Genomic DNA, 18,325 nt, shown 5'->3' with positions numbered 1-18,325 from the left:
GTGTGTCGGGGGGGTGTCAGGGTGTGTGTGTGTCAGGGTGTGTGTGTGTGTCAGGGGGTTGTGTGTGTTGGGGTGTGTGTGTGTGTCAGGGGGGTGTCGGGGCAAGATAAGTCACCTCCCAAAAAAGCCTGTTTCTCCCCAGTTAGAGTAGAATAAGGTATTATTTTGAATATCTAGTTACTCCAGACAGAGCTGTGCATCTCCTTGCTGCACATCTTCCCACCAACAGCAACACGCCCTGCGGATGTGCCCATAAACCAGGCCATGTCCCAGCTTTCCAAGAAAGGTCCTTCCTCTGCTCCCTGTGGTGGGCTCTCTGGGGGAAGACCTACCTGGCTGTGGACTTCCACCATGAGGAAGGTCCTCATGGGCTTGTTGTGTTGAAGATCATTGTGGACTTGTTGTGTTGGACCAGCAGTGAGGACACCCAGCTGGAGCCTTTTATCCTGAGTGCTGCCCACGGGTGGGGCAACACGACAGAGTTTGCATTGATGTACAAAGTAGAAGACAACAAGTTGAAGCAGTAAGGCTGTACTAACTATCAGGGGTGACAAAAGCTCCTCGCTCATGCCAATGGACACTGGGGTCCTTCTTTAAGTCTCTTAGACCTTCTCCCAACCTGTCTTTTGGAGGAGATACTGCCAGGAGAGGTGGTGAGTCCCATACTGGCACTGTCCTCTCCAAAGAAAAAAGTCCAAGCCATGACCCAGGAGAGGGGAGGTGGGCTGGCTCGCGTGGGGATGTGTCCTGTGGGCAATAAATGAGGCAGCACAAGGAGGAGGGGAGGAAATCACCCCAAAGTGCCAGCTTGTTTACAGCTTGTGTTGGTCCCAGACAGGAAAACAGGACCTTGACTTCCCCCTTTCCCTGGCACACCAGGAGGTTGTTTGATGTGCCAGGAGAAACACTGGGGGCTGCCTGAAGCCCTCACTGAGAGATGAGTGTTTTCATCCCTCCCATCCCACCCCACAGCTGGGAGTGACTCAGATTTCCTGGAGATGCTCTTATCTAGTTGTGCCCAGCACTCTCTCCCAGCCCCTGGGAAGGCTGCCCTCTGCCCTTCCCAGCCTGCTCTAGCTTTCCTGCAGCTCCCACACCCACCCAGAGCTGAAAAACAGCAACTGCCATCAGAGCCCTGGGAGGTGCTGTGAAGTACCTAGGGCTCTGTGACCTGGTGGGTCCTCAGGAGCTCAGTGCAGCTCATCTCCAGCTCAGCATCTCTGAGCAAGGAAAGGTCCTGTTGAGTCAGGCATGGCCAAATAATCCCACACAGTCCTCAGTGAACCCTTCTGCAAGCTACGGGCACTTACATGAGCTTGTCCTGACACTGAGGGCTCTGGCATCACTTCTCACCAGGATTGCAGTGAAGGCAGAGCTGGAGAGATGTGGTGGCTCTGGCAGGGCTGGGCCATCTTGCTGTTCAGCTTTGCACTCATGGGCATTAACCTGCTCTTAATTCCTGATTCCAGGTTTCCACCCTTTGCCTTCTAATGACCTAATTAGCAAAATACCCGTTGTGGACTCTGAGCCTCACTTTGTGTCACTTCTTGCAGTGGCATCTCGTGGCCACGGCCACCTGGCACCACTCCTGCATGAACACCATGTTTACTGTCTCTGAAGCCTGTCTGTTCCTTTGGGGAGAAAAAGCTAAAAGAAGAGAGGAATAAGTTTAAGTTTTTGTCCTGAACTACCCAAAAGTGATGTATTTATTTGTATTTATTTTTCCCAGCAGTTTTGTTTGTTCCTCTGAATCTTGGTGGGGTTTGAAGAGACATGGGAGGGGAATTAGATGGGACAACTGATGTGCAAGAACAAACTCAGGTCTCCAGTACTACCTGGCAGTATTTCAAACTCCTTCTTACCTGTTTTTTAATCTGATATGTGCTAGGAATCTCAGTGCAGCCTCAGCTCCCTCATCACAAGCTGATGGGCTCCTTGGCCTTATTTCCTTGGATCCTGGGTTTGCTCCCTGTGTCACAGGACTGCAGAGGGGACAGCAGGACCCCAGGCTGGCAGGGGAGCTCAGGCTCTAGCTGGCCTCACTGTGTGGCAGGGCCTGTGGCAATTGCCACAAGTTTTCATTCTGTTTTGTGGCTTTTATTTAATTTGTGGCTTTTCAAAATTTGTGGCCAGTTCTTTTCTCTCCTCCCCTGTCGAGTGACCAGTGTGACATTTGTGCTTTACATCCCATCACTCGCCACCTTCCCTGCCACCTGGAGCCCCCATGCTCCCCCAGCTCTCCCCACTGTGCCACCCAGGAAGGGGTGACAGTTTCTTACCAGTCACAAGGACTTCAGGAAATCACCCACCGTGTTGCTCCAAACACTCCCGGGGCACTGGAGACACACACCATCCAGGCAGGGCAAAGTGGGTGAGAAATGAGTAAGATGCACAAATTTAGGGAAAAAATATCCAAACACACACAAAATGTCATCTTGACCTGGCAGTGTCACTGCTCGGGGGTGACTTGTGTGTCTCTGATGCCACCTGTGCATGTGCATGTGCTGGGGACACCTTCATGTGTCCTCCCTTCCTGGAGACCAGAGGCCTCGTCAGCCCAGCCCGGGGGGCCTTCAGACCAGGGGGAGGAGGAGGAAGGAGGGTGATGGCTGGAAGGGATTTTTTAGGGCTCTGAACATTGTCATCTGTGCTCCTCTAAGCTGCAGCTTTCTCTGACCATGGGACAAGATCTCCAGGCTTTGATCACAGCTTCAGTACCGACCCTTTCTAAGGGATGAGGCTGCCTCAGTTTCCCCAAACAGGGCTACCACTGTGTCTACCTCACACGAGTATTTTCTCAAGGACAGGGTGGTGCTGCTCACCTTCCCACCGTGCTTTCCCTCTGCTTGGAACGTCTGCACCACACAAATAACCCAGTGCACACTTTCCTCACCGGGTGAGATGCTGGGACACGATGCTGATCCTGGGACAGGAGCAGGGACCGGCCTGGGCGGTGCCTCGGGGGGCTCCCCAGGCATTTCCTTGCTGGATCCCTCTCTCCCCGCACAGAATTAGCACCTCTGGCTGCAAACAATACGTTCTGGAAGTGGTTCCGCCTCCCTTGCGCATCGCAAAGGCATCTGGAAATCTGGAAAGGGCCCCAGCCCGGCTGGGAAGGGTCAGGCAGGACCTGCCTTCTGGGGACAAGGCTGGAATGTAACTGATGTTGTGGCAGCCTGGCCAGGAAGGGCCTGAGCTGTGTCCCCCCAGCCATGGCTTTGGCTTCCTGCCCTGCCCCAGCAGTGACAAGTCTAACTGTCTTGATGCTTTTTTCAGCTCAAGGCTAGAGCTGCTCTTCCCAGGGCAGGGGGGCTCCCACAGGAAGCCGTTATTCATTTCCAGGAACATTTGAACCAGAGAAAGCTCCTGGAAGCTTTTGTAGAGCTCAGTGTCAATGTGCTTCCTCACTGCTGAGACTTCTGTGTCTGAAGGGGCTGATGAGCCCTTCTGCATGGCTGCCTGGTGCTGCTGGGGCTGCCTGGGCAGCTCCAGGCTGGGCTGATCCCTGGAACAACCCAGGATAACGTCACTCTCCAAAAGCAGCCAGAGGCAGGGGGCTGCAGGGCTGCGTGACCATCCCTGCTAGGACACTCTGTCCCAGAGCAGGGCCTGCTCCAGCTGGAGAGGGTTTCCAGGGCTGCAGATAAATAACCTCGATGGATGCCTCTTCTCTGAGCTTCTCCTCACACCAGCACAAGCTCCTGTGCTGAGCTGTGTTGCACCTTAACCATACACTGCAAAAACTCTCTTTTTGCTTCTTCTGACCCTGCATCCTCATATTCTCATTAACAGAACCTTGCAGGACAGAGACCCAGGTTTGTTTGCCATCACATCTCCCCTCCATGGGCTCCTGTAGTCACTTCTAATGAGATTTGGTTCTTTCAGCCACCCCTCCAGGACAGGGGACCAGTATCCATAGTGCAGGTGACTCGTGGCTTTTTCAGGTGGAATAACATTATTCTCTGCTCTGATCCCTTCTCCTCTTTTTTCCATTGGTTTGGGGGAGCCTGGTGCATCCCCCAGACCCCCCTCCTCTGTCCCAGCTCCTCCCAGCACAGGGCTGGGACACACTGGGGCTGGGACGGCAGAAGTGACCTCAGCGCTGAAGCTCCCGGCTCTGCCTTCCCTGCCGGGCTCCGGGCCAGCGGCTCCTGCCTGTGCCACAGGGGCTGCAGGGCCTCCCAGGGTCCCTGTTCCTGGCCGGGGACAGGGATGGAGGTGCCAGAACATGCCCAGGTGCGGCCACGGGGGATGGGGACAGGTCGCTGAGCCTCAAAACGCTGCCCATCCCACGGGAGCAGCCCCGGCCCCGCTCCCGGGGTGGGTTCGGGTGGAATCACTCGGCTCGGTTGGATGTGCTGGTTTGTTCCTGCTGCGTTTCAGTGCAGCCTCCCTGACATGTCCCACCTCCCACCCCGGTGCCTCCAGCCCCCCCCTGTGCCCCCCCGCGGGACGGGACTGACATCCCAGCGCGATGCAGCCCCGCTCCCCCCGCCTGCCTGCGCCTTCCTCCAGCAGCCCGGGGGGGAGGCAGGGTCGGTCCCGGCAGCCCGGGAGCCCCCGGAGGCTCCGGTGGCAGGAGATGCTCCCACGCTGCCCAAGCTCGCGGGCCAGGGCAGTTACTCAGCGCAGACACAGCACGGGCATCCGCGTCCCTTCCCATGTGCGATCGGGGAAGGAATTACACTCGGCTTCCCCCCGGGAGCCCTCACCCCCTTGCCGCAGGTGGGAACCAACTGCTGGCCAGGTGAGCTCTGCCTCGCAGGTAGAAAACATCTGGTTTGTGCCTAAAGGTATTTGCAGTGGGGACTGACCTGCCGGGGCACCATGGACACCGTGAGGGGCTGCAGGGAAGGAGTCCCACCCACCCCCTTCCTGTCCTCCTCCCATTCCCATTCCGTCCCCATTCCCTCCCTGTCCCCTCTCCATCCCTGTCCCCCTCACAGGGACCAGGAGAGGGGATGCCCAGCAGCTCTGGGCTCCCAGCACACTCGTGGCTCTGCAGGGGTAGGGGGGTTAGGGTCACTCCCTGGTGGCTCTTGCCCAGCCTCCTCCCACAGACTCCTTTCTTCTCCTGCAGTTTATCACAAGAAGCAAACTGGGAGCTCTGGGAGGAATCCCAAGCTCCCCAAAGCTTTGTGTAGAAAATATCCATGAGGTCAGTCTGTTCTTCCTTCTGCTATTGAAAAACTTCATCCTCTGTGGCTCTTCAGTGTTAATGGGCAGATGCAGAATCTGCTGTGAAATCCCCCTCATGCTTCAGCAGGCTGGAATTGCCAGTGCCTGGCTGGATGTTTTTAAAATAGATAGAGGTAAAAGACATAAAATAGATAGAGGTAAAAGTGTTCAGAATTCCTCAGGGCCTGATGGTGGATCCACAGGCAGCACCAAGCCATGTGCACAAGTGATCCTCTGTGGCCATGGTGCTGCTCTGCACCCTCTGCCAGGGGTGCACAGCAGTGCCCTGTGGGTGCAAAGGCATATTAAAAGCACCAGCTGAGCTGTTAGTGAGTGGTTATGACCAGGACCCAGACTTAAAGTACCTACAACCTCCTGCTTGTGCCTATGGAGTCAGTCTTACCCCAGTAAGCTGGTGAACTTTGCTTCTCTGGGGATGTTCTCCCAGTTTTTGTGTTTTTCCTACACCAGCGTCAGCAAATCCCCTCTTGTGCCCAATCCCTTCACCTTCTTCTACTCCATGTGGCTGTCAGGACCTGAGGGAATGGTGGGAAGATGTGCAGGGGTTAGGTTGGACATTAGGAAGAGATTCTTCACCCAAGGGGTGATGGGGCACTGGGATGGGCTCCCCAGGGAAACAGGAAGGGCACCAAGGTGATAACATTCAGCAAACACTTGGACAACACCCTCAGGGACATGGTGAGAACTTTGGGGTGTCCTGTTCTGGGGCAGGAGTTGGACTGGGTGATCCAGGCTGTCCAAGGAGGTGGTTGGGCCACCATCCCTGGAGACATCTGAGAAGACAGAAGTGGTGCCAGGGGACAGGGTTCAGTGGTGGATGCTGCAGAGTTAGGGGGCTGGTTGGACTTGATGATCTTGAATGTCTTTTCTGACCAGAGTGATCCTGTGATACTGATACTGTGAAAAGAACTACAATGTGCCCTTCTCACCCTGTTACAACTTCTAAAAGGTGCTGAACTTTATATGTGTGCAAGTGAACCCCCCGTGGTTACAAACTCACAGCATGAAAGAGATTTGCTTCCCCCTCAAGGGAAGGGCTCTCAAGCCCAGGGAAAGGACCTTGGTCACCCTCCCAACCAAGGGATCCACAGGCCAAATGGATCATTGGAGAACCCACTCCCCATTTCCAACTGGAATTGTACAGTTTTTACCCCATGACCTAGTGATGGTGGGAAGGCCTGTGCCAGAGTGGATTGTGCCTTTGGTGCTGTGGCAGTTTTCCCTCATCCTTCTTTATCCATCTCTGGGGCAGGTTCGCTTCAGGGTGCTCTATTTTTTATTTCTCTTTTGCTGATGTTGTGGTCATCTGTGTATGCAAGGCTGTCAGCTGAAGCCAGAACTGAGCCCCCTCAGCTCCTCTTCCTCTCTCAGGCAAGGACTGAGACTCAGGGCATATTATTTGCTGAGGGATCTCGAGGCTCAGCTCAGGTTTTGGGTCACTGAATGTGCAGCCCTGCCCTGGTCACCTCTGGCTTATGGACAGCCCAGGGCTGAGCTGCCCCCACAGCTCCCCAAGGGTGATCCCTGCAGAAACAGGACCTCAAGGCCAGCCAAGGCTGGTGGCTTATTTAGTTGATTTATGGAATCAACTTCCAACCAAAGCACTTTGGATTCATGAAATATCTGAGCTGAAATTTGCTTTTTATCCTGGTATGTAATGAGCAGGTTCTGGCTAACACTGGGTTTAATGGGAACCCCAGGATTCTGTGAGCCAAAGGGACAAGCTGGGTCAGTGCAGAATGAAGCAGCATCAGTCCCTTTGCCACAGGCTCAGGAAATAAGAATGTTTGGATTTTTAATGTTTGTTTATATGTTTTACATCTCAGAGGTATTTTGACTGTGCCCTCTGTGATGAACCAAGCCTGTTTGGTCTGAGCATCTTAACAGGTGTTCCTGTTATTAATTAAACTTCCCAATCTGCCAGCACAGCAGCTGGATGGAACAAGGGATGAATTCCAGCTCCTTGGAGCCTGGGCAGCTGCAATGACACTGGACAGACCCCTCTGGTCACCCCTGGGCAAGAGGCACCATGGGCTGGTGAAGGGCTCCAGTGCCAGGCTGGGCATTGGGCTGGTGCTTCCTTGGGTGGGGGTCTTGTTCATGCTGTGGGAAGGATGGCATCAACTGACCTGTGTGTGCAGCCTGGGCTGCAGGGACAGGCACAGAGGGAGCAGCACCCCAGGGACCCCCAGGACCTTTTCTAGCCACCATATGGAGTGTCTGGAGAGCTGGTGTGGGAGGAGGATGGTGATATGGAACCACCACTGCCACAGGAGGGCATGGAGCTCTGGTGCCCACTGCCCAGGAGAACGTGTGGGTAGGTAGCTAGGAGGCAGAGAAACCTCTGGAGAGAAGGATGAGCCACACACAGGGGCCACAGGCAGGACAACAGGAGTGACTGGGCACATCTAGGCTGATTTTAGGCTCGTTTCCTAAGGAAATGAGCTCTGTGTGAGGGCACCAAGGGCCTTCCCCTCCCCTGGCAGCCTTGACACCAGCCACTGGTTCAGCTGGAACTTGTCGAAGGAGAAACCCCCCCTGCCATGTGAAAGGCCCCTCCCAGGGTGGCACTGACTGGGGAGGGGTTAGAAGCACCTCCAGCAGCTGGGCCGGGTTTCCTGCTCTTATTTAATGGGTGCTTGAGGTGCTCTAACAAGCACCTGGCAAGGCCAGGTCTTCATCTGAGTGTGTCCTGGGGTTGGGTGGCTGCTCTGCTCCTCACTGGGCTGCTGCCCCCAGGTGTGGACTGGGGAGGGGATGGCAGGGATGGGCACTGGGAGGGGGGGAGTGCAGGGGAAGGGAATGATGAGCTGAGGATGGGGAGTCAGTGGCACTGGGGAGGGAAAAGGGAAAAATACAGATTATCTGCAAACCCTGCCTGGGCTGTGGTTCAGTGGTGGATTTAACGTTTAGATTTGATCTTAAAGGTCTTTTCCAACCAGAAGGATTCTATGGTTCTGTCTGCTGAGCAGTTCCTGGCTTGTGCACTGGGTGAGACTGGGATTTTGCAAAGCCCTGTGCTCTGCAAGCTTGTTTGTTGGGTTGGGCTTTTTTAAGCAAAACCCAGTGACCTGGGTAAAGGAAAGGGCTGGGAAAAGTGTGTGCACAGCCCTGGTGGTGGGGGTTAAACTTACCTCATGTACCACAATTCTGGTGTTTTCTCTAAAACGTGTGACTTTGTGACCTGCCCAAAGCTGTTGAGGAGCAGGGAGCTCTGGGTGAGGTGTTTCACACCCCAAGGCAGCTGCAAATCCTGCCTGCCAGGCTGGCCCCGGGTGCTGGGGCTGCAGGGGCTGTTCCCAGGCAGCAGGGAAGGACTGTGGTACCACAGGGTTTGCAGCAGAGCAGCTTCCTGCCCCCTGCTGCTGGCCCGAGTGTCCCTGAGGAAAAAAATAAATAGGAAAAAAAAAAAAAAAGGTTTGGCCACTTAATATCATGTGATAAATTTTTTTTGGTTGGTTTTGTACCCAACTGTATGTTCAGTGAGAAAAGTGAATGGTTTTTCTAAAGGAAATCCTAGAGTCTTCAGAGCAGGAAATGTTTGACCACTGGAGGTGGAAGGAAAGACCTTCAATCAAAACTTTCAGGAGCCTCTGAGCAGGTAAGAGAACTGGGGGGACCCTGTGCCAGGGTGGTGGGCAGGGCTGCAGTGAGGAATTGGAGGGTGCCTGCTGGGTGCACCCCCAGAATGGGCATCTCCCTCCTGCTGGTTTCCTGCAAGAACTGTGGGGCTGCTGGTTCACAGAATCACAGAATGTCAGAGGCTGGAAGGGGCCTCCAAAGATCATTGAGTCCAACCCCAACCCCCTTCAGCCTCGGTGGGCTGGAATGTGGCAGGAGAGGGAGCCCTGAGGGTGCCTTGTGCTGCAGGTGCCTTGCTGAGCCACAGCCTGGCCCTGTGCTCTCTGACACATCTGCTCCTGGGACCTTTCTGTGATGTTTTCTGCCCCCTCTCTGGACAGTGACCCGTGCACACACGTGTGAGCAGCTGTGTGTGTGCAGCCCCACATCCCAAGCTCAAAAGCAGGATCCCTGTCCTGGGCTGTCCAGCCTGTTTTCCAAGCAGGGGTTTGCAGCACAAGGGCATTTCCAGCAGGACAGGTTGATATTTTGGATTAAAAATCTAGTTACTTTCCCTGCCTGCAGGCTGAGGGGTGTGTGGTTGCCCTGTACTGTTCTGCTCTATCATTAATTCACAAACAACCAGGGTATTTTGGGCACCACAGTATAAAAAGGACATCAATCTATTGGAGAGTGTCCAAAGGAGCCACGAGGATGGGGAAGGGTCTGGAAGGGATGATTTATGAGGAGCAGCTGAGGTCACTGGGATTTGGGGGGTTTGGAACTTGATCTTTAAGGTCTCTTCCAACCTTAATGGTTCTATGATTCTATGATTGTTCAGCCTGGAGCAGAGGAGTCTGAGTGGTGAGCTCAGTCTGTGGTTCCTCAGGAGGGAAGAGATGGGGCGGGTCCTGATCCCTTCGCTCCTCTGACAAGTGACAGGGCTGGGGGAAATGGCAGAAGCTGCATCAGGGGAGGTTTAGGTTGGGTATCAGGAAAAGGTTTTTCCCCCAGAGGGTGACTGAGCACTGGAACCAGCTCCCCAGGGCAGTGGTCACAGCACCAACCTGCCTGAGTTGAGGAAGTGTTTGGCTGGTGCTCTCAGGCACATGGGGTGATTCTTGGGGTGCCCTGCACAGGGACAGGAGCTGGACTTGATCCTGATGGGCCCCTTCCAACTCAGCAGATTCTGTGATTCAATGATTTACTGTTTTTTTGGTCTGGGTCTTTCAAATCAAGTTTCACCATCAGACACTGCCTCACCCAGCACGTGGGCATCACCTGCTCCTGTGCCTTCCAGGCTTCCTCCTTGAAGGGCATCCAGCCTTCTGGGACTCCTGTGCCCTTCAGAACAGATTCCCAAGGGATTCTGGCAATCAGGCTACTGAACAGGTTCAAGTTTGTCCTTTGGAAGTCTAGGGTGGCAATTTTGCTGCCCCCCTCCTGACATCTCTGAGAACAGAGAACTGGAACAATTTGTGGTCACTGTGCCCAAGGTGGCACAACCACCACATCTACCACGAAGAGCAAGTCCAGCAGGGCACCCTGCTTGGCTGGTTCACTCACCAGCTGTGCCAGGAAGTTCTCTGTGACACATTCCAGGAACTCCCAGGACTGTTCTCTGCTGTGTTCCAGCAGACAGCAGGGAAGTTGAAGTCCCCCACAAGAACAAGGGCAAACAACCATGAGATTCCACCCAGGTATTCACAGAATCCACCTCACTGCCCTGGTGGGGAGGTCTCCAGCAGACTCCCACAGCAGTATCAGCCTTGTTGGCCTTGCCCCTGATCCAAATGCACTCTACCTTGTCATCATTATAGTCTAGCTCTAGACATTCATAACAATTCCTGATATGCAGGGCCCCCCACCACCTCTCCTCCCTTCTGTCTCTCCTGAAGAGCTGGCAGCCATCAGTGGTGTGAGGTGTCTCACCACATTTTAGGACACTTTAATTCTACTGCACAAACCCAGTGGGTGGGGGTCTTCAAGCAGAGCTGGGTATCTTAACTTCCAGAGGGGTGGTTTTCATTTTATAATTAGGCAAATTAACTCAAGGGACACTTTTGGCTGACCTAAACAGTTCTACATGATTCCTTGGACTGATTGCCCAACTTACTCAAAGTTCCTTTATCTTATTGTTTAGTCTAGAATTAACTCTTAAGCAATAAACTATCAATCACTTATTTTAACTTATTTCATTTTAATGAAATCCTTCAAAGATTTTGACATCCTTAGCACAGGACTGGGAGGTGGGTTTGATGCCTGTGGCTCCTGGTCAGGACAGCAAACTTCTCTGAGCATGGGAGCAGTGGTATTTCTGCATGTGTGGGGAGACAGACTGAGGAAGACTTTGCTCAAGAAGCTGTAGTCAGCTCTTGGGTACTTGGGGGCTTATGTGAGCTGCAGGTGACATGTCCCAGGGTGATGTGCTGAGGTCCCCCTTGCAAGGCTTGTCACCTCTGGGACCCTGTAGTCCTTGCAGCCCAGCTCTGGGCCACCAGCAGTGGTGCAGGAAGCCCCTGGGATGCTGAACCTCTGTGACTGCTACTGAGCTGAAGTCACTCAACTGGTCTGTTGTGTGACCCCTGCTCCATGGTTCAGGTGTCCCTGCCTTGCTCCACTGGGCCCTGAGCTGTAAGGGTCTTGCCATTCTGATGGTCCTCAGTTGTTCTTTATCAGAGCAAGTGTGGGATCCCCCAGGCTGGGGCTCAGGGAGGCTTCGTGCTGTCCTGAAGCCAAACACGTTGCCAAGGTGCAGTCCTGGTCCAGACAATTTGAGGTGGGTTGGGCTGGCTCCCTGCTGACCACTCATTTCCCCTGGTTCCTCCAGCCCTGTCCATGCTCCAGCCTGCAGATGTGCTGCCCCCCAGGTGGAAGGGCTGTGGCAGCTGTGTCTGGTGCTGCAGGATGCTCTGCATGGCTCTGCTGGTTTTCCCCTGGTGAGGTTATGCTGCTTCACAGCCCTGCTCTAAGGGTGGGGGTGGCTGCTGCTGCTCCATGTGTAGCTTTTGTTTTGCAGACTTGCTCCATCCCAGGGGATGAGGTGTGTTTCCTGGGGAGCTGCTTTTTCTCTGCTCCACCAAGTGTTGCCAGGTTCCAGCCTCAGCAGTGTTGGGGGAGCCAATCCTCATGTGCTGGATGGAGACAGAGGAGCAGATGTGTGTGTGATGCACTTGGAGCCCTGCCCAGGGAACACAGAAAGCAGATTGGTGACCTGCTGGATAAGCCATGAGCCCTTCCTTCCTCCTGTGCCTCTGTGGTCTGGCTCTGGCAGAGCTGAGGTAGGAGGAGGCTTTGGTGAGTCCAGCCCAGCCCCGGCTGCTTGGCTGAGAGGAGGGGCTGGATGTTTGTAGAGCAGCAAAACAGACCCCAAAGTCACGTTAAGCAGGAACTGAAGCATGAGGAGGAAATTGAGGTGCTCTGCTTTCCTGCCCCTTATTCTTAGGGCAGCCTGGGGGCTACTCTAAGTTATGCTGGGGTGGCCGTGGCCTGGATGGAGGCAGCTGGGGTGTCAGATACTCCTCTGATGGTCTGTCCTTCCCATCCCCACTTGATGGACACCACTTGGGTTCAGCACTGGCCACCTGCACTTAGGAGATGGTGGCTGATCTTTCTCCATCTGCCCACAGAGCTGGACAGAAGCTGAGGGTTTGGGCCAGATCTTAAAATCTGTTTGAACTCGAGACCCAAAGAAGGAGCCAGATGAGTGAGATCCTTGCCTGGGCTCCACAGACTTGTCCAACTTCCACTGGTGAAGGAGCAGGAGATACCTGACTCTTTTCCTTTGTATCATCCTCCACTGTGTCATCTTGCTCGCTAGATCCTGATAACTGAGCAGGAAGGGCAGTTTCTTGCTCCCATCCCTCCTGGGATGTGGCAACAGAACTATTTGCTGCAGGACAGGGAGATGTCTGTCACTCTGCTGGTTCCCTGCAGCCTGGAATGTCTTTGCTCATGAAAACAGGTAATTAAGGGATTCATTTTATTCTGCTCTGCCCAGAGGTTCTACTTCCTGTTACATCTACAAAGGGGTTTGATGATGCATGGCTGGAGAGAGGTTAAAACAAGTTGCTACAGGGGTGGCAAGATCAGTGATGATGAGAAGGAAAACTTCCCAGTACTGGAGTGATTTTCCTCTTGGAGCAAGGAGCTCCAAGCCTCTTGTGAAATACAGGCTGGAGAGGCGGCTTGGAGGGGCTTGTGCCTTCCCTGCTCTAAGCCACATATGCAGCTGGAACAGCTTCAGCCCTGGCTGCAGTTCAGGGCAGATTAGGAAAACTAATTGGATCCAAATGCCCTGATTTGGCCCCTCTGAATCCGGAGCATCTGAAGCCCACTGGGTGGTTTGGGGGCCTCAGGGTTGAGTCCTGCAGGTGATGGGCTGGATGTGTCCAAGGGTCCAGCAGTGATTCTGTTCTGCAAGGCCTGACCTTGTGCCAAGGACACTCCAGTGTCTCATGGTTGGCAAGACAAGTCTCTGGATGCCTTTGGAAGCAGAGGTGTGTGCTCTCCTTTGTGGGTGCCTTCTTTTTCTTTTTCTTTTTTTTTTTTTTTTCTTTTTTTTTTTTTCCTTTTGGAATCAACCAGCTGCATGAAGTGTTGATCTGCAGCAGCCCAGGGAGCCCAGCCCTGTGGGGCACTTGGCTGTAGCACCTCCTTGCTTTTGGTTTTGACTTTGACTCTCTTACTTGGCACCTCTGAGAAGACTCTCTGATTCTCTGCTGTTTTCTATGAAATGGGGGTGATGGCAGAAATGAACAAGTGTCATATTTTCTTGATCATGGCTTAGGCAGAAGTGACTGACTCAGTGAGGAGCACCCCTGCTTCTGAAGAAATGGGTGTTCCTGGTGTCCAGCCTCCTTTGGTGCTGGTTTTCCTTGGAAATGGTATCAAAAGCTGTCTTGAAGGAATGTGAGGAATGCAGGAAACTTGCAAGCAAATGCCTTGGGGATATTGTAGGAAAGCAGTGCAGGGTTTCTAACTGTGGGTAAGGGCTGTGGAGGCTCCAGGGTGAGAGCACATGCCATGCTGGGACATCTGTCCCTCCCAGCAGCTGCCTGGTGGCCCCTGTCACACCAATGGGTCCAGGGCTGGGTCCTGCTGCTGGAGCAGCCTGTCTGCAGCAACTCATCTGCAGGAAAGGATTAACAGTTTCCTTGGCAATTACTCTTGAAATCACCACAAAGCTCTTCAGACAATTTTGGATGTGTTCCTTATATTTATTCAGCACTGCTGGCCAGCTTTAGCAGTGTGTCCTCCAAGGCTGCCTGTATGTTGGGGGAGCATGTGAGCACACTTAGCTCTTTCTCTGACCTACTTCCCACCTAGATTAATCTCATGACCTTCAGGCTTGAATCTTTTTTCCCTTATCCATGTGCCTGCACAGCTTTCAGAAGGTTGCTGCCATCTGAAGGGCACCAAAAGGCTCCTGTGCAGCTCCAAAACTGAGGAGGTGATGTGCTCTGAGTCAGTGTGTGCTGGTTCACAGCTGCCTGTGAAGGTCTCTTTGGGATTAGATCTGTTCTTCATGTTCTTCTGAGCAAAACCTGTGCCTGTGGTTTTTACTGCAGTGGTGTTGAATTACTGAGCAGCTGCCTAAGGGCTTGACCAGGTGTCACTGAAGTGATGGGGCTTTAGTCTTTGGCTTTACAGGACTTAAGATCCAGCACCCTTTGGGTTTGCTGCTGAGGGTCAGAGCTGTGAAGGATGGTCCCCAGAACAGGGCTCCAAGTGAGTCTTGGTCAAAACTGAGGCTGGTCACTGCAGGAGAGCAGGGAATCCACTGGGAACAGGGAGGATTGTGTCTCTTCAAAGTCTTCAGACTTCCCTAGGTGTGTGTGCACAGTGACCAAAGCAAAGGCAGCAGAAGGGTGAGAAGCACACACAGACCTTGTGTCCTGAGGAAGTGCTGGGCTTTTCATGGCTTGTTTGTAGGACCTGGGGAGGGCTGCTCTGCCTCCGGGTCTCTGTGGTCTAAGAAGGGGGAGAATTTTCTGTGCTGAGTGAAACCACTGGCTGGCAGAAAGCTCTCCCAGATGGCAGGTATAGACAGGGTCACCTGAGTGACTCTGAGTGACATGGGTGCTCTAACTCTTCCCTTGTTGGCAGAGCTGGTGACACCTTCACTTGCTACAAGTGACTTCCCAGCTCTGGATCCCAAAAGAAAGGCTTGGTTAGAGAGGGGCTGCTCAAACACCAAGGCCAGTTCTTTTCAGATAATCCTTCTGCTACTCTCCTGTGCCATTCTTGATGGATGTATGGGCCTGAATTTTGCCTTTTAAAATAGCTCAGTTGCTCTGTGGTGTGTGACATCCGTCAGCTCTGCTCAAGCCAGGGGCTCCCTAACAAGAAGGAAAATTAAGTCTTCAAGAGGCTGCTTCCTGGAATGACCTGAGTGATTGAGGTCACTTGAGGTTCCCCAAAAGACAGGAACCCCACCATAACTCAGCAACCACAACTACTGGAGGGATTTTCTTCCCTGGACTGGTGCAACCTTGCCCCTCCTGTGCAGACTGCAGCTCCCACAGCAGCTTTGCACCCCCTGGGGTGGGGGAGCCATGGGGGGGGTTGGGGGAAAAGGAAAACAGGAACAAGAATTTGCTGAAGCTGAGTTGCTTCCCAAAGTCATTTGAGTAAATAAATGTGACAATCCACGTTGGTAAACCAAGGAACCCACGTACAGAGGGTGTTGTTGCTCACACACACCAGCCCCTTGCTGAGCTGTTTGGTGGTGGGTCCATGCAGAGCTGCCTTCCTGCCCTGGGCTTGTTCTGCTCTGGCTGCTGTTTAGGAGGGACCAGGGAGCCTGTCTGGGCTCTCTTGGGTTTTCCAGAGGCAGACTGGGGGGATGCTCTCTTCCCCTGGAAGATGAGCTGGACAAGGCAGTGTTTGTGCTCTCCAGGCTAACTCAGCTGGGTGCTGAGCACTCCTGCCCAGCGTGGCAGGAGGGAGCCCCATCCTGCAGCACCTCCCTGCTGACAGCAGGAGCCGGTGGACAGACAGGTGTGCCTACCCTGCTCCTCCTGACCCCCAGCTCTGGGAACACGGGCAGAATGTGGGTGGGAGCTGGCCTTTCAGAACAGACACGTTGAGGGTAGCTGGGTGGTGAGAGGAGCTTGTCTGTCCCCTCCTGCTCCACTTCCAAGGGACAGGCTGCTCATGAAAAGCTGAGCTTTGTAACCCTGGGTCCAGCACAGCCAAAAGCAGAGCTTGGACATCACTGGAGTGAGGATTTTTGTGTACAACTCAAGGAGTGTGTGACCAGTTCTGGGCTCCCCAGTTCCAGAGGGACAGGGATTCACTGGAGAGTCCAAGGGAGGCTACAAGGATGAAGAGGGGGCTGGAACACCTGATGAGGAAAGGCTGAGAGACCTGGGGCTGCTCAGTCTGGAGAGGAGAATGAGGGGGGATCTAATGAATGTCTATCAATACATGAGGGCATCAATTAGGCAGGGACAAGCTCTTGTCACTTGTGCCCTGGGACAGGACAAGGGGCAATGGATTCAAACTGGAGCCCAGCAAGCTTTGATTGTGAAGAGAGCACAGAAACCTCGTCTCTGTGCTACCATTTAAAGAAAACTTAATGGAACATTTCACACATGAAAAATGAATCTTAAATATTGATAAAGATGTTCTGAGAGCCTCTTGTCTCAGTGCATTTGGATTCTGAATCAACTGAGTGCTCACCAAAGATGAAACGTGATCTCTTTTCAGTGGTGCCTGTGACAGGACAAGGGAAAGTGGCACCAAGTGACAACACAAGTTCCACCTCAACATGAGGAGAAAGTTCTTTCCTGTGAGAGTGACAGAGCCCTGGGACAGGCTGCCCAGAGAGGCTGGGGGGGGTCCTTCTCTCGAGAGTGTCCAGACCTGCCTGGATGCCTTTCTGAGTGACCTGCCCTGGTTTTGGTCCTGCTCTGGCAGGGGGGTTGGACTTGCTGATCTTCAGAGGTCCCTTCCAACCCCTGACACCCTGTGATTCTGTGACTGCTGGCTTGGAGCTGGGGAGGAAGGTCCTGGGGGTCCCCAGCTCGAGTGGGAGGCAGCCTGGGGCCATGGGAAGCCCCAGGCAGGAGCAAAGGCAGGTGGGGGTGAGCTCAGGCTGCGGCAGCGACGCGGAGCTCCAGGCACGGGCTCACTGCTCAGGCTGGCAGGGCAGCCCCTCTGCTCCTCAGAGGAGGGGGCTGGGACATGTTTTCCTGGGCTAAGGAGCATGTCATGGCAAAATGAAAACAAACAGTGTGAATTTTCCATTCTGGAGAGATCATTTTCACTGAAAGGCAAAGCCTTCTGCTTTCTTGCCTGGTCAGGTTCTTGATGCAAAGTGGATATTTTCCAGTTGGATTTTTTCATCTTGTCAAAAACTCAGCAGCTCTGAAAAGCAGATTTATTCCAGCAAATCGTTTCTAGCTGAAGCTTTTCCCCTCCCAACTTGTTTTCAGCCAGCTCAGCTTGTTATTGCTGTTCAGATTCAATGTTCCCTGCTCTGAATGCCTTTGTACAAACCCCTTTTTTGGTTAGAGTGGGATGTTCCTTAAAGCAACAAAACATGAAGCAGAAGAGTCTCCATCCTTGGGGTTGTTAAAACTCTGAGCAGACAGTTCTGGGGCAGGTTGGAGTAGATGAGCTGCAGAGGTGCCTCCAGCCTCAGCATCCTGTGAACCTCTGCAGATGGAGCAGCAGGTTTGGAGGCTCAGGAGCTGCCCCGTGAAAGGGGAGTATTGAAAACAGAGGCACCTCCCCTGGCACAATGTGAGCTCATCCTTCCCAGGCTGCTGCACACGTGTGCTTGTCTTCTGCTCTTGTGTTTTGCTGAGTCACACTATAGGATGTCTCCGTAGAGGGGAAAAATGTGGCTTCCCAGATTATTTCCCTGAGCAATCTGCTCCTCTTTGAAACTGCTGGGACTAGAGGTAGAAAAACGAGAGGAAGGTGCAGGGAGGGGGGGAAGCAGAAGCTCAGAGCATCCCTCTTGTTCCTGTGAGGTGCAGGAACAGTGGCAAAGCCCAGCAATGCTCAAATTAACACTATGGCTGTTTTAAATGACACAAAGGCACCATGAACCAGCTGGGTGGCCCCTCTGGCACTGCTGGGGTGTGCTTACCAAAGGGGGAACACATCCAATCCCATCCTGGATATTTTTCTCCTGGAAAGGTGAATTTCACTGGCCAGGTAGAGCCAAGTGTGGCTGTGGGATTAGATAACTGAGTGAGCACCAGTGGAAATGACTCTTCAGCAGTTCATCTTGGCTGCCAGCAGGAACTTGCCTATCGAGTTAAGTTTACTGCAGAGGCTCATAGCAGAGTAATTAAGGTAAAACAAATATTAGCTTGAAGCTGTGCCTGTAACTTGAATCACAGAGCTCTGCTTTTGATGTGAGGCTTGATTGGAAAACCTTATGTTTAATTTGTGTTGCATTAGTCTTGATGGCAGCTGGTTTTGTGGGCTGAGTGTGAGCCAGGTCTTCTGCTGCAGAGCTCTGGCCCCACCGAGGCAGCCTGATTGATGCTGGGGAGGATCTGGGCCAGGTCTCATGGCTGTGTTGCTACAACCTGCATTACTCAGG

This window comes from Chaetura pelagica, unplaced genomic scaffold (assembly GCF_000747805.2).
Source record: "Chaetura pelagica isolate M959 unplaced genomic scaffold, ChaPel_1.0 scaffold471, whole genome shotgun sequence".
In the NCBI taxonomy this organism is placed as follows: domain Eukaryota; kingdom Metazoa; phylum Chordata; class Aves; order Apodiformes; family Apodidae; genus Chaetura; species Chaetura pelagica.
Note: the sequence above shows the minus strand (reverse complement) of the source record.